Genomic DNA, 13,250 nt, shown 5'->3' with positions numbered 1-13,250 from the left:
GGTTCAAGCTCTTGGAGTCAGGCTCTTGGAGTCAGAGACTGCATGACCCCTAACTGTAATTTCTTTTTTTTTTTTTTTTTTTTGAGACAGAGTTTCAGTCTACCGCCCAGGCTGGAGTGCAATGGCACCATCTCAACTCACTGCAACCTCTGCCACCCAGGTTCAAGTAATTCTCATGCCTCGGCCTCCCCAGTAGCTTGGATTACAGGCACACGCCACCACATCCAGCTAATTTTTGTATTTTTACTAGAGAAGAGGTTTCACATTGTTGGCCAGGCTGGTCTCAATCCTGACCTCAAGTGATCCACCTGCCTCAGACTCCCAAAGTGCTGAGATTACAGGTGTGAGCCATTGCGCCCAGCTTTAAACTGTAGTTTCTAATCTTGTAACTAATTTGTTAGTCCTACAAAAGGCAGACTGGTCCCCAGGTAAGAAGGGGATCTTTATCAATTTTGTTTGAGTCATGAACTGAATTCCCTCCCAAAGCTAGTTCGGCCTATGCCCAGGAATGAACAAGGACAATTTAAAGGTTAAAAGCAAGATGGGGTCAGTTAGGTCTGATTTCTTTCACTTCATAATTTCCTCAGTTATAATTTTGCAAAGGTGGTTTTATACTCTTCACTCATCAATGAATTCTTACTGTATTTTTGTGATGCAACAGGCACTGTGCTTGGTGTTTGGCATTCAGCCTGACCAACACAGACAAGATCCTTGCCTTTCGGGAGCTCACTCTCTAGGGGAGGGTAACGGGCAATAAAGACATGAACAAATGATAATCCAGATAATCATGAGGTGTAGTTGAGTGTTATGAAGGAAATAAACCAGCTGATGTGATACATGATAGATTAGATCATAGAGAATTAAAGCCTAGTGCCCTAGGCATTTGTTGTATGTAATGAATTAACTTCTCTCCTAAGCAATGGTGGGGCTTAGAAACCAATACCCTAAAATATGGTGCTTTGTACATGTTGAACTGAAAAAGGAGCCTCAAGGTCTCTCTCAACTTCCCCACACCTGCCCCTCTTCACCATCTCTCCGAAAGCATAGTATTCTCTGAAGTTTCCTTATCTGTCCAAAGTCCCGACCTACCAAAGAAGAATCTTGTCTCTTTCCTGAATTTTTATTAACTGAACCCATATCGCAAGAGGGAAGACCAAAGTTTGTCAACAAACCTGGACAGACTTTTGTCACAAACCATTGTCTGGTCTGCAGGCCCAACAGACTTTGTCCCAAACCATTGTAAGTTCCTCAAGTTCATTGAATTCTCTCTAGTAATCATTTATTGCCCTCAATAGAATTCCTTTTCCTTGCCCTCCCAGAACCTGTTTTGCCAGCATCCAAGCCACCATTTTTTTCTGTAGCCTCAAGATGGTACATAAGCTTTTGTACCCCATTGGGAGGTTGGTCTTTCATGTCATGTAAAACTATTGTCAAACAGATGTGTATGCCTTTTCTCCAATTAATCTGCCTTTTGTGACTTGATTTTTAAGCAAAACTTCAGAGGGAAAAGAAGAAGTTCACCTGACCCCAAGAGCAACCAGAACGGTACAAGTTATACACAGTTCTTGAAAGAACTAAAAATACAATCCGCTCCACGCGGTTTCTATGTGATGTGGTTTAGATAAGGAATCTAGGCTGATAAAGGCCAACGAATCTTCTCTGAATATAGAGATAGTTGAGGAAATGCCCTCTGGGGATGTAGCATTTACCTGAAACCTGAATAATCAGAAAGAATCAAGCCAGACGTGGTGGCTCAAACCTGTAGTCCCACGATCTGCAGGGAGCCGTGATGAGTGACAGAGTAAAACCCTGTCGCAAAACAAAAGATTAAGAATCAGCCATGTAAAGAGCTCTTCAGGCAGGAGAAACTGCAGGTGCAAAGTCTTGAAGTAGAAAGCCATCTAGTAAGTTTCAGAAATAGAAGAGAAGCTGTGTGAACAAGGGAGGCAGTGTTATGAGATGAGATTAGAAAACAAGCAGGGCTGGGTGCAGTGCCACACATCTGTAATCCCAGCTACTCCGGAGACTGAGGTGGGAGGCTCACTTGAGCCCAGGAGTTCATAAAATTGCAGCGTGTTATGATTGTGCCTGTGAATACCCACTGCACTCCAGCCTGGGCAAGATAGCAAGACTCTGTCTCTTAAAATAATGATAATAATAACTATCTTTTTTTTTCTTTTTTTTTGAGATGGAGTCTCGCTCTGTCACTCAGGCTGGAGTGTGGTAGCGTGATCTCAGCTCACTGCAAACTCCGCCTCCTGGGTTCAAGTGATTCTCCTGCCTCAGCCTCCCAAGTAACTGGAACTACAGGCGTGCACCACCACGCCAGGCTAGTTTTTGTATTTTTAGCAGAGATGGGATTTCACCATGTTGACCAGGATGGTTTTGAAGTCCTGACCTCAGGTAATCCACCCACTTTGGCCTCCCAAAGTGCTAGGATTACAAGCGTAAGTCACCACGCCCAGCCAAATATAACTATCTAACAAACAGTATGTAGGTCATTCCTGGCTTGGTGGGCCATAATAAAGAGATTGATTTTTGTGATAACTCAACATATTGAGACATGATTAAAATATCCCCAACTGAAGGGACTGAAATGAAAAGAACCAAAAGAGATAAATGGATTATATCTGTATATGTAATATTAAAACTAAAAGGTATATTGTTCCCTGCTACCCCACCAATAATCCTCAATAAACCAAAACACAGAATGGCTCAATTCACATTTTGATTCATCTAATTGATTAAAACTATTTGGGTGTGTCATCCTTTGATCTCTTGTCTGAACTGAAATCCAAGCTGTCAGGATATACTGTAACTCAAGTTCTATCACTGTTAGGACACTCTGCACCATGAACTTACAGTTTGGCATGGCTTGGCCCTATATCAAAGGCAACTCCTTCTGGCTTCCCCCAAAATGTACCATGTCACAGCCATAAGCTGTTGTTTGCAATGGCAAGCTGATGAGAGGAGCAAGCTAATGAAACTAATCAAAGCTGGCCTTGCTCATGGAGTGTCAGCTAACCATTCATCCTGGAATAGCCAGGGATCCAATTCTGGGACGGTAGGGGGAGAGGAGATGTGCAGATAAAATACAGTTAATACATGCTTATTTCTATTATTAAAGAAGACGTGATCCAACAAACTAGTGGTAGAATATGGGAGACACAGGTTTGCATCCTAAAATGTCAGATGCCACGTGGAAATACTAACAACTATTCATCAAAATGTTGACAGAATGTACCTGGTAGTCGCATGGCCAAAGTTCAGAATGGTGAGAATTCCGGTTGAAAGGGGGTGAACAGAGGAAGTTTGCTGATCAGATCTCACAGGGAAGGGAGGAGTCAGGATGGTTTTGACAGAGGGCATCTGTCTGGTAGACTTGAGCTAGGACAAGACCAACTCCTAGAAGACAACAGAGGCCGTTTGGTTTAATTTAGGGATAGACCCCAGTTGGCAAGAGTAAGACCAGTTCTTGTTTTGTTCTTCCTAGGAGAGAACAGACCCTCTAAGAAAGCTTCGGCATTCTAAAGAAAAAACTGTATCGTGTTCATCTTCAGGGCGCTTCTTAATATATTGATATACTGATGCCTAGGGACTCCTCTTCCTATCTACTTGCAGAAGCTTGAATTGGTTTACTGGAAAACAGAATTCTTTCACACTCAGAAGTAAAGACCATGGCTGGCATGGAATCACACACTTGTAATCTCAGCAATCTGGGAGGCTGAGGCAGGTGGATCACTTGAGGCCAGGAGTTCAAGACCAGTGTGGGCAACAGACTGAAACCCTGTCTCTACTAAAAAAATATACAAATTAGCCAGGCATTGTGGTGTGTGCCTGTAATCCCAGCTACTCGGGAGGCTGAGGCAGGATAATCTCTTGAACCTAGGAGGTGGAGGTTGCAGTGTGCCAAGATCAAGCCACTGCACTTCAGCCTGGGTGACACAGCAAGACTCCGTCTCAAAAAAAAAAAAAAAAAAATGCCAGGTGCAGTGGCTCACACCTGTAATCCCAGCACTTTGGGAGGTTGAGGCGGGCAGATCATCTGATATCACGAGTTCGAGACCAGCCTGGGCAATGTGGTGAAACCCCGTCTCTACTAAAAATACAAAAAAAAATTAGCTGGGTATGGAAGTGCATGCCTGTAGTCTCAATTACTCAGGAGGCTGAGGCAGGAGAAATGCTGGAACCCGGGAGGCAAAGCTTGTGGTGAGCCAAGATTGTGCCATGCACTCCAGCCTGGGCAACAGAGCAAGACTCTGTCTCAAAAAAAGAAAAAAAAGAGAGAGAGATGTAAAAATCAAACAGGCAATCAAACAAATCTACCTTAAAATGCAAATGCCTAGTTGAGGTAATAATTTGGAAAATAACTCATTTATCATTGTGTATCCATCAAGATATATCTAGTTGGCACTCTCAGATCTCTTCTAACTTCCATGAGGAGACTAGAAAGAAAGTATTTGGGGATCTGGAAGGAGACGGGGGAAGGAAGAAAGGGAAAAGCTAAAATACTGAGGACAGCCGGGCATGGTGGCTCACACCTATAATCCCAGCACTTTGGGAGGGCAAGGCGAGTGGATCATCTGAGGTCGAGGAGTTCGAGACCAGCCTGGCCAACATGGTAAGACCTGGTCTCTACTAAAAATACAAAAAATAGCCGGGCGTGGTGGCAGGCACCTGTAATCCCACGTACTAGAGAGGCTGAGGCAGGAGAATCGCTTGAACCTGGGAGGCAGAGATGGCAGTGAGCTGAGATTGCGCCACTGCACTCCAGCCTGGTGACAGAGCGAGACTCTGTCTCAAACAAACAAACAAAAAACCCTAAAAAATAAAATATGAAAGACAATTTTACAGTAAATGTTTATTGAAACCGGGCCTTATGTAAAGATCTTAGCGTATATGTTTTTTCTCTTTTTTTGTAGGAAAAATTACCCTCAAGAAACAGAACTAAGATCCTCCACTTGAATAGAATCAACAGTTTTTCAAAGCAATTTGTCATTTTCATTTTCCTTTCCTTGTGTCCACATTAGTGAAGCAAGATAATAAAATTAATTTTTCCTTCTCCAAGTAATATCAGTTGTGTTTTCTTGGCATATATCATGGCAATAACTCAGCAAGGTTAACCTTAGCTTATAAAGGAGGAAACTGAGGCTCTCTGAGTTTAAATAGCTTGCCTAGTTCTTTTTTTCTTTCTTTTTTCTTTTTTTTTTTTTTGAGACCAACTCTCACTCTGTCGCCCAGGCTGATGTGCAGTGGTGCGATCTTGGGACACTGCAACCTCCTGCTTCAGCCTCCGGAGTAGCTGGGATTACAGGTGTGCACCACCACGCCAGGATAATTTTCGTATTTTTATTAGAGATGGGGTTTCACCATGTTGGCCAGGCTGGTCTTGAACTCCTGACCTCAAGTGATCAGCCCGCCTTGGCCTCCCAAAGTGCTGGGATTACAGGCGTGAGGCACCGCACCCGGCCTTGCCTAGTTCTTTCTATACTTCCTACACTTCAGTCATTCCTATACATATTTTTTGTCATAATACTTTTATTTTTATTTATTTATTTGTTTGAGACAGAGGTGCACTCTGTTGTCCAGGCTGGAGTGCAGTGGCACGATTTCATCTCACTGCAACATCCACCTCCCTGGTTCAAGCAATTCTCCTGCCTCAGTCTCCTGAGTAGCTGGGATTACAGGTGTGCACCACCACACTCAGCTAATTTTTTGTATTTTTAGTAGAGACAGGGTTTCAGCATGTTTTCCAGGCTGGTCTGGAACTCCTGGCCTCAAGTGATCTGCCCATCTCGGCCTCCCAAAGTGCTGGGATTATAGGCGTGAGCCACGGCGCCCAGACATTATAATCCTATAGTCTTAGAAAACATAATAATAATTATTGACTAAATGGCATACCATCTTTCTAGATTGATAGAGAGATAGAGAGATAGATGATAGTTTTGCTCTGCCTCGCAGGCTCCAGTGCAGTGGGGCAATCATGCTCATTACAGCCTAGCTACTCCTAGATTCAAGCAATCCTCATACCTCAGCCTCTCGAGTAGCTGGGACCACAGGTGCACGTCACCACGCCTGGCTAATTTTTAAATTTTGGTAAAGATGAGGTCTCTCTATATTGCTCAGGTTGGTCTTGAGCTCCTGGACTGCAATGATCCTCCTGCCTCAGCCTCCCAAAGTACTTGGATTCCAGTCTGGGCAACATGTCAAAATTCTCTCTCTACAAAAAATACAAAAGCTAGCCTGGCATGGGGGCTTGAGACTGTGGTCCCAGCTACTCAGGAGACCAAGGCAGGAAGATTGCTTGAGCCCAGGAGGTTGAGGCTGCAGTAAGCCATGATCGTGCTGCTGCACCTCTCCAGCCTGGGAAGCAGAGCAAAACCCTGCCTCAAACAAACAAACAAAAAGGCCAGGCGAGGTGGCCCACACCTGTAACCGCAGCACTTTGGGAGTCTGAGGCAGGTGAATCACTTGAGTCAGGAGTTTGAGACCAGTCTGGCCAACATAATGAAACCCCGTCTCTACTAAAAATACAAAAAAAATTAGCTGAGCATGGTGGCAGACACCTGTAATCCCAGCTACTCTGGAGGCTGAGGCAGGAGAATAGCTTGAACCTAGGAGGTGGAGGCTGCAGTAAGCTGAGATTGTGCCGTTGCACTCCAGCCTGGGTGACAAGAGTGAGACTCCATCTGCAAAAAAAAAAAACAAAAACACCAAGTACTGGGATTACAAATGTGAGCCACTGTGCCTGGTCATTTAATATTTTTATTTAAATTTATTTACTTTTTTCAGAGGCCATGGGCCAGGTAATCAAAGGAAAAAAATTTTTTAATTTTTTTTAAAGAAAATTACTTTGGGAGGCCAAGGTGGGCAGATTACCTGAGGTCAGGAGTTCAAGACCAGCCTGCTCAACATAGGGAAACTCCGTCTCTACTAAAAGTACAAAAATTAGCCAGGCATGGTGGGCACCTGTAGTCCCAGCTACTCCGGAGGCAGAGGCAGGAGAATCGCTTGAACCCAGGAGGTGAAGGTAGATGGCAGTGAGCTGAGATCACGACACTGTACTCCAGCCTGGGTGACAGAGGGAGACTCTGTCTCTCTCTCTCTCACACACACACACACACACAAAAAAGAGAGAGAAAGAAAAAGAAAATTAAGTGTATTCATTTTGTTTTCTTCCTTTTTTAAGGAAACCTTTGTACCACTCCTATAACTGCAAAATCAGTAGAGACTGCACTTCATAGGAGGTAATAATTAAAACAAAAACACTGGAAACAGCTGTATTAAATTCTAGTTCTGAGCCTGAGTCCTACTCTCTAGTGATTACAAAGTAAAACTAGTCAGTGTTAGAAAGTCAATTATATGTCAATGAAAAATAAATAAAACAGAAAAAGTCACAGTAAAATCAAAAAGGTGCTTCAATTTAATTCAACAAAATTGTAAAACCCTTTTTTTGTTCTATCTACAACCATCATTCTTTTTGTTGTTGTTGTTGAGATGGAGTCTTGCTCTGTCACCCAGGCTGGAGTGCAGTGGCACGATCTCCACTCACTGCAACCTCCACCTCCCAGGTTCAAGCGATTCTCCTGCCTTAGCCTCCCAAGTAGCTGGAATTACAGGCATGTGCCACTGCACCCAACTAATTTTTGTATTTTTAGTGGAGACGGGGCTTTGTTATGTTGCCCAAGCTGGTCTCAGACTCCTGGCCTCAAGTGATCTGCCTGTCTTGACCTCCTGGGATTTTTGTTTGTTTGTTTTAATGGGAAACAACTCATTCCCTCATATTTCCATTCTACTGTCCAGGAGTGATCGTATGACCCCAGACCAACCAATCAGAATCACTGTGATAGTTTTAGAGACAGGCACGTAATCCAGTTTGTGTTATTGAGATTCATGCTCAAGAATTAATAGCTTGTTCCTAGACTATGTTAAAGGAAATTTATAGGAGGCCATTGGGTGGAACTGAGCTCCTGCACTAGGCTTAACAGATCAAACCAAAATGGAGTTACTCATGCTGAAGTTTCCAACAAGTCAAAACTAAGCTGTTTATCCGACCTTCCAAGAAATCAGGCAATAAAGAGATAATAGCCAAATCCCCAAACTGTTTTGAGAAACGATGAGGTGATCCCCTCTGCTTTAACCTTTATAAGGAAAGTAACTTTGAAACAACCAGTTTTTGTTCTGTTTTTGCATTCTTCCGCTCTTTTCTGCCAATAAAGTCCAATTTCTCTGCTCAACTCATCTGAACACTCTATCTTATAGAATGAGTTGTTGCCCAATATTAGAATTGCAAATAAAAGCCATTTCGATCTTTAATCTAAATTTATTATAATTTTGTCTTTTGATCGCTGATAGAAGATAAGCTTGAAGGAGTTGCTGTTCACCTTGCCTCATGGGGAGAGACTATGTGAGAATGAAGTCACTACTGAAGACAATGAAATCAAGAAATGGAGACAGATTCCATGCCATCTAATTTAGGCACCTCGATCCAGCTATGTCTGAAATCCTTACATAAACATTTTTAGCTATATGCTACTAAAGGTCTCATCTTTAAACTACTGGCTCACAAAAGCCAGTCTAAGATAAAGATGTACTATTTCCTAGTAAGATGAGAAAAATAATTTTATTTATAAGACTTCTTTATTCTGAGATTAAATCTTTCCTAATTTTTGGTATTAGAGTATTTATGAATTGATGGTGATAGCCGATAACAATTGTATTTTTTTTTTTAAGACAGAGTTTTGCTTTTGTTGCCCAAGTACAATCTTGGCTCACTGTAACCTCCGCCTCCCAGGTTCAAGCCATTCTCCTGCCTCAGCCTCCTGAGTAGCTGGGATTACAGGCATGGGCCACCATGCCCAGCTAATTTTGTATTTTTAGTAGAAATGGGATTTCTCCATGTTGGTCAGGCTGGTCTCAAACTCCTGACCTCAGGTGATCCGCCCGTCTCGGCCTCCCAAAGTGCTGGGATGTTACAGGCATAAGCCACTGCGCCCTGGCCAACAATTGTATTTTACCAATTGTCCTTAATAGAAAGTTAGACCAAAATAGAAAGTAGCCAGGCATGGTGGCTCATGCCTGTAGCCCCAAATTTTTGGGAGGCTGACGGAGGAGGATCACATGAGCCTAGAATTTCAAGACCAGCCTAGGCAAGATGGTGAAACCCCGTCTCTACAAAAAAATAAAAAATTACCCAGGCATTGTGGCACATGCCTGTAGTTTCAGTTACTCAGGAGGCTGACACAGGAGGATCACTTGAGCCCAGGAGGTCAAGGCTGTAGTCAGCTGTGATTGTGGTAAGGCACTCCAGCCTAGGCAATAGAACCAGACCCTATCGAAAAAAAAAACAAAGAAAGAAAGTTGATGGGCCCTTTATCCCTCCATTAAAAAAAAATGTTAGGTCATTCTGTAGGTCATAAGCATGATGATTGGGTTTTCATGCTCAAGCGTGAGACGTACCTCCCTCAAACCTTGCTACAACATTGGTAATATACCAATGCCTGACATTAAAAAAAATGATTGGCTTGTAAAATAAAAGCCTTCTATAAACTACAGTGTGTATAAAATACTATATTTAGATATTTTTTAAAAGAACAAAATTGTGGTCATTTTATTTTTTCATTATTCTTCATCTGATTCCAGAAAGGATTTAGGGAAACTCACTAAATTCCTTTGATCTAATGCCCTGATTGACTTCATTCCAAAGGCCTCACATGGGACAATCTAAAAGGAACTCAAAGATACCTTTTCTCCCTCCTCCTGCGGGGTGAACATGGATCCAAGGGGTGACTTTCTTTGCCTCCTCCCTGAGACTGTGCAGGGGAGGGAGGCAGAGAAACAAGCAATGCTTTTTCTGTTTTGCTTTTTCCGGGCTGCTGGCCACCTATCCCTTAATGACTCCAGGCCCTGTTTCTTAAGTGATGCCATACCCAACCTGCAGCAGGGCCGGTGGGGTGGGTGTGAAGGGGTACAGGAGGTATGTGAACAGAACGAAGGTGGGAGAAAGATTCATGAGTGGCAGTGTGGGGAAGATAATCAAGTGGCGAGGGAAAGAATAAGAGACAGTAGGAGTAGGGGAAGGCTTTATAAATGGTGGAATTTAACTTCTGGGAGGGGGGAGAGAAGTGGTGTTTGCTTAGGCATTTGCTCAGGGGGAATGTTTACTCATGGTTAAAGCCAGAATGCAGTTAGTGTTAAAGCAGAAATGAAGCTGTATTCCAGGCAGGAGGCGGGCATGATGGAGTGCAGGCTGTGTGTTGAAAGTGTGCATACAAGACAAATTGTGACAAGATGATGCTCTGGACACAGGAACTCTAAATTCTCCGGTTCTGATGGCAGATTTGTACTAAGTCATGCTGTCCTACTTTCTACATCCTTGCTTCTGAGATGGCTGTTTGGGTTTAGGGGTGTTTTCCGTGACCATGGAAAAAGTGAATCTTACTGGCTCACTTATGAATAGACTCAATGTGGTTTGGATGCTACACTGTCTTGGACCTATGCTGAGTTAGACTTCTCGCACGTTGAGATCATAAATCAGGAAACAGCATGCACACACACACCCTTACATGCAAGAGATGCAGCTGCTAGAATCAGGTGGACTCTTCCCTGCCACAGGGCTCCTGGGCTTGCCATTTGAGTGGCTGCAGCTGTGCCTGGGAGGATGGGGCTCCTGCCTGCTCCTGGGCCCCAAGAGGACGGAGATGCCAGGGTCCATAGCCATGGCTTGGGCAGCTGCAGTGGCACCTGGGAGCTCCTGCCCCAACTCAGAAGCGACGGGGCTCCCACTTGTCCCTGGCTCCCGCTGGCTCTATGGAGCTTGCAACCCCAGCTGCAGCCACTCCAGACGGACCACCACTGCCATCATAAGCACATGGTAGGTTTCTTTGGCAACCAGACCCATCCTGAAGCTATCTAGGGGCTTTCAGCTCCCAGTCATCTCATTAACATAAACTCAGGTGTAATCAAAATTCAGGGGCTTGTTATGGATAACAAAAAAGCTCCTGTCACCTCTGTCATTCAGAAAGTTATACAAGGGGTTAGAAGCTGTACACCAGGGGACAAAGACAAAATATATATTTCTTTTTTTTTTTTTTGAGATGGAGTTTCACTCTCGTTGCCCAGGCTGGAGTGCAATGGTACAATCGCGGCTCACCGCAACCTCTGTCTCTTGGGTTCAAGCAATTCTCCTGCCTCAGCCTCCCAGGTAGCTGGGATTATAGGTGTTAGCCACCGAACCTGGCCCAAAATATATATTTCTTATTAGGTCTGCTAAGTTCGGTTTATCCTAAAGTAGCCTCCTTACATAGTTTAAGTTCAGTGTAAAGATCTTGTCATACATAGTGAACTATAACCTTACTGGATTCATAAACAGACTGTAACCTCCTCTTGTGCCAATCAGTGAATTTAAACCAATCAAAGGTGGCCAGCTATTCAAACTGTGTCCAAATAAGGCAAATGTAATCCAACCGTTTCTGTCTATCACTTTCCTTTTTCTGCCTGTAAGTCTTTTTTGACCACAGCTGTGCAGGAATCTCTCTGAACTTATTCTGCTTTAGGGGCTGCTTGATTTGCAAGTCATTCTTTGCTCAATAAACTCTCTGTTAAAATTAACTTGCCTAAGGTTTTCTTTTTAATAGATGGTGTCAGAAATGGGATTTGAAGTAGAGCTTCTAGTCCCCACCAGGGGTATTGAGTGACCAAACAAGGTACCCACCAGACGCATTTTGTCCATTGCTCTCTTACAACTGGGGATCATGGGTGTCTTCTCTCTCGGATTCTGAAGCTCCGTGGGTTTATGTTTTGAGCTATCTGTCTGTTTGAGTGAATTTTTGCTATGAGTTGGGTTTGGAAGTTGTGATATAAACTGGACTTGGTCTAGGATCACACTGGATGCAACAGTTAGCCGGCTTTGATCCACTTAGAGGCCTCAGATGTCTGAGTGGGTCAGAAACTGGCAGTAAACGGTAATAGTACAGAGGCTATGAACTTCAGCTTTTAGAAATTCACAGAGATTTCTGTGTTGTAATATTCCTTCCGTTTCTTTTTCTTGCACACTTAGGTAGGAAAAAACCATTAGCCAAGTTAATCAAATGGATCTGAGAGTTAAAGACAAGATCTAAAGTAAAAATGGAGTCCTTTACTACTGAAGAACTAATACTCCACCTTCCAGCTATGCTTTCCCATTCATGCAGAAATATTAGGCCCTGGAAGCAGGGAACATTTACAGAAATGGCAAGATCTTACTAAAAGTAATACAGAATTACAACATTTCAAATGAATACTGTACTTTAAGAAGTGCATTTAAAAATGAGGGTCCCAGACTGGGCATGGTGGCTTTTGTCTTGTAATCCCAGCACTTTGGGAGGCTGAGGCAGGAGGATTGCTTGAGCCTAGGACTTTGAGACCAGCCTGGGCAATATAGAGAGATCCTGTTTCTGCAAAAGACACAAAACAATTAACTAAGTGTGATGGCACATACCTGTAGTCATAACTACTCAGGAGGCTGAGGTGGGAAGATCACTTGAGCCTAGTTAGATTGAGGATGCAGTGAGCTGTGATCACACCACTGCACTCCAGCCTGGGTGACAGAACAAAACCCTGTCTCAAAAAAAGGTTAAAAAAAAAAATGAGGGCCCCAGAATTAGTCTCATCTAGGAGTTAAGTATGGATGTACAGATGCTTCTGAAAAGATTTCAAGATTTTTATTGCTTTGTATAAAAGATCTGGTTGGGCACGGTGGCTCATGCCTGTAATCCCAGCACTTTGGGAGGCCGAGGTGGGCAGATCACCTGAGATCAGGAGTTCAAGACCAGCCTGGTCAACACAGCAAACCCTGTCTCTACCAAAAAATGCAAAAATTAGCCAGGTGTGGTGGTGGATGCCTGTAATCCCAGCTACTCGGGAGGCTGAGGCAGGAAAATCGCTTGAACCCAGGGGACAGAGGTTGTGGTGAGCCGAGATCATGCCACAGCACTCCAGCCTAGGTGACAGAGCAAGATTTCGTCTCAAAATAAATAAATAAATAAAATAAAAAAGACCTTTATATGTTGTGAAAATGTCAACAAACAAAATAGTTTAAAAGCAAATAATTGGCCGGGCATAGTGGCTTACACCTGTAATCCCAGCACTTTGGAGGCCAAGGTGGGTGGATCACTTGAGGTCAGGAGTTCCAGACCAGCCTGGCCAACATGGTGAAACCCATCTCTACTAAAAATACAAAAATATGCTGGGCATAGTGACACATGCCTGTA

General features: G+C 43.5%; 1 non-coding gene across 1 annotated transcript; it reads left to right on the top strand.

The window, feature by feature from the left end:
- Window positions 1-9,400: 9,400 nt before the first annotated feature.
- LOC119471748 lies at window positions 9,401-9,506 on the top strand. The gene has a single exon (XR_005200817.1). It is a non-coding gene; the product is annotated as a small nucleolar RNA U13 (small nucleolar RNA).
- The last annotated feature ends 3,744 nt before the right edge of the window (window positions 9,507-13,250 follow it).

This window comes from Cebus imitator, unplaced genomic scaffold (genome assembly GCF_001604975.1).
Source record: "Cebus imitator isolate Cc_AM_T3 unplaced genomic scaffold, Cebus_imitator-1.0 Scaffold71, whole genome shotgun sequence".
NCBI classification, from domain to species: domain Eukaryota; kingdom Metazoa; phylum Chordata; class Mammalia; order Primates; family Cebidae; genus Cebus; species Cebus imitator.
This window is presented reverse-complemented; position numbering and strand designations above follow the sequence as displayed.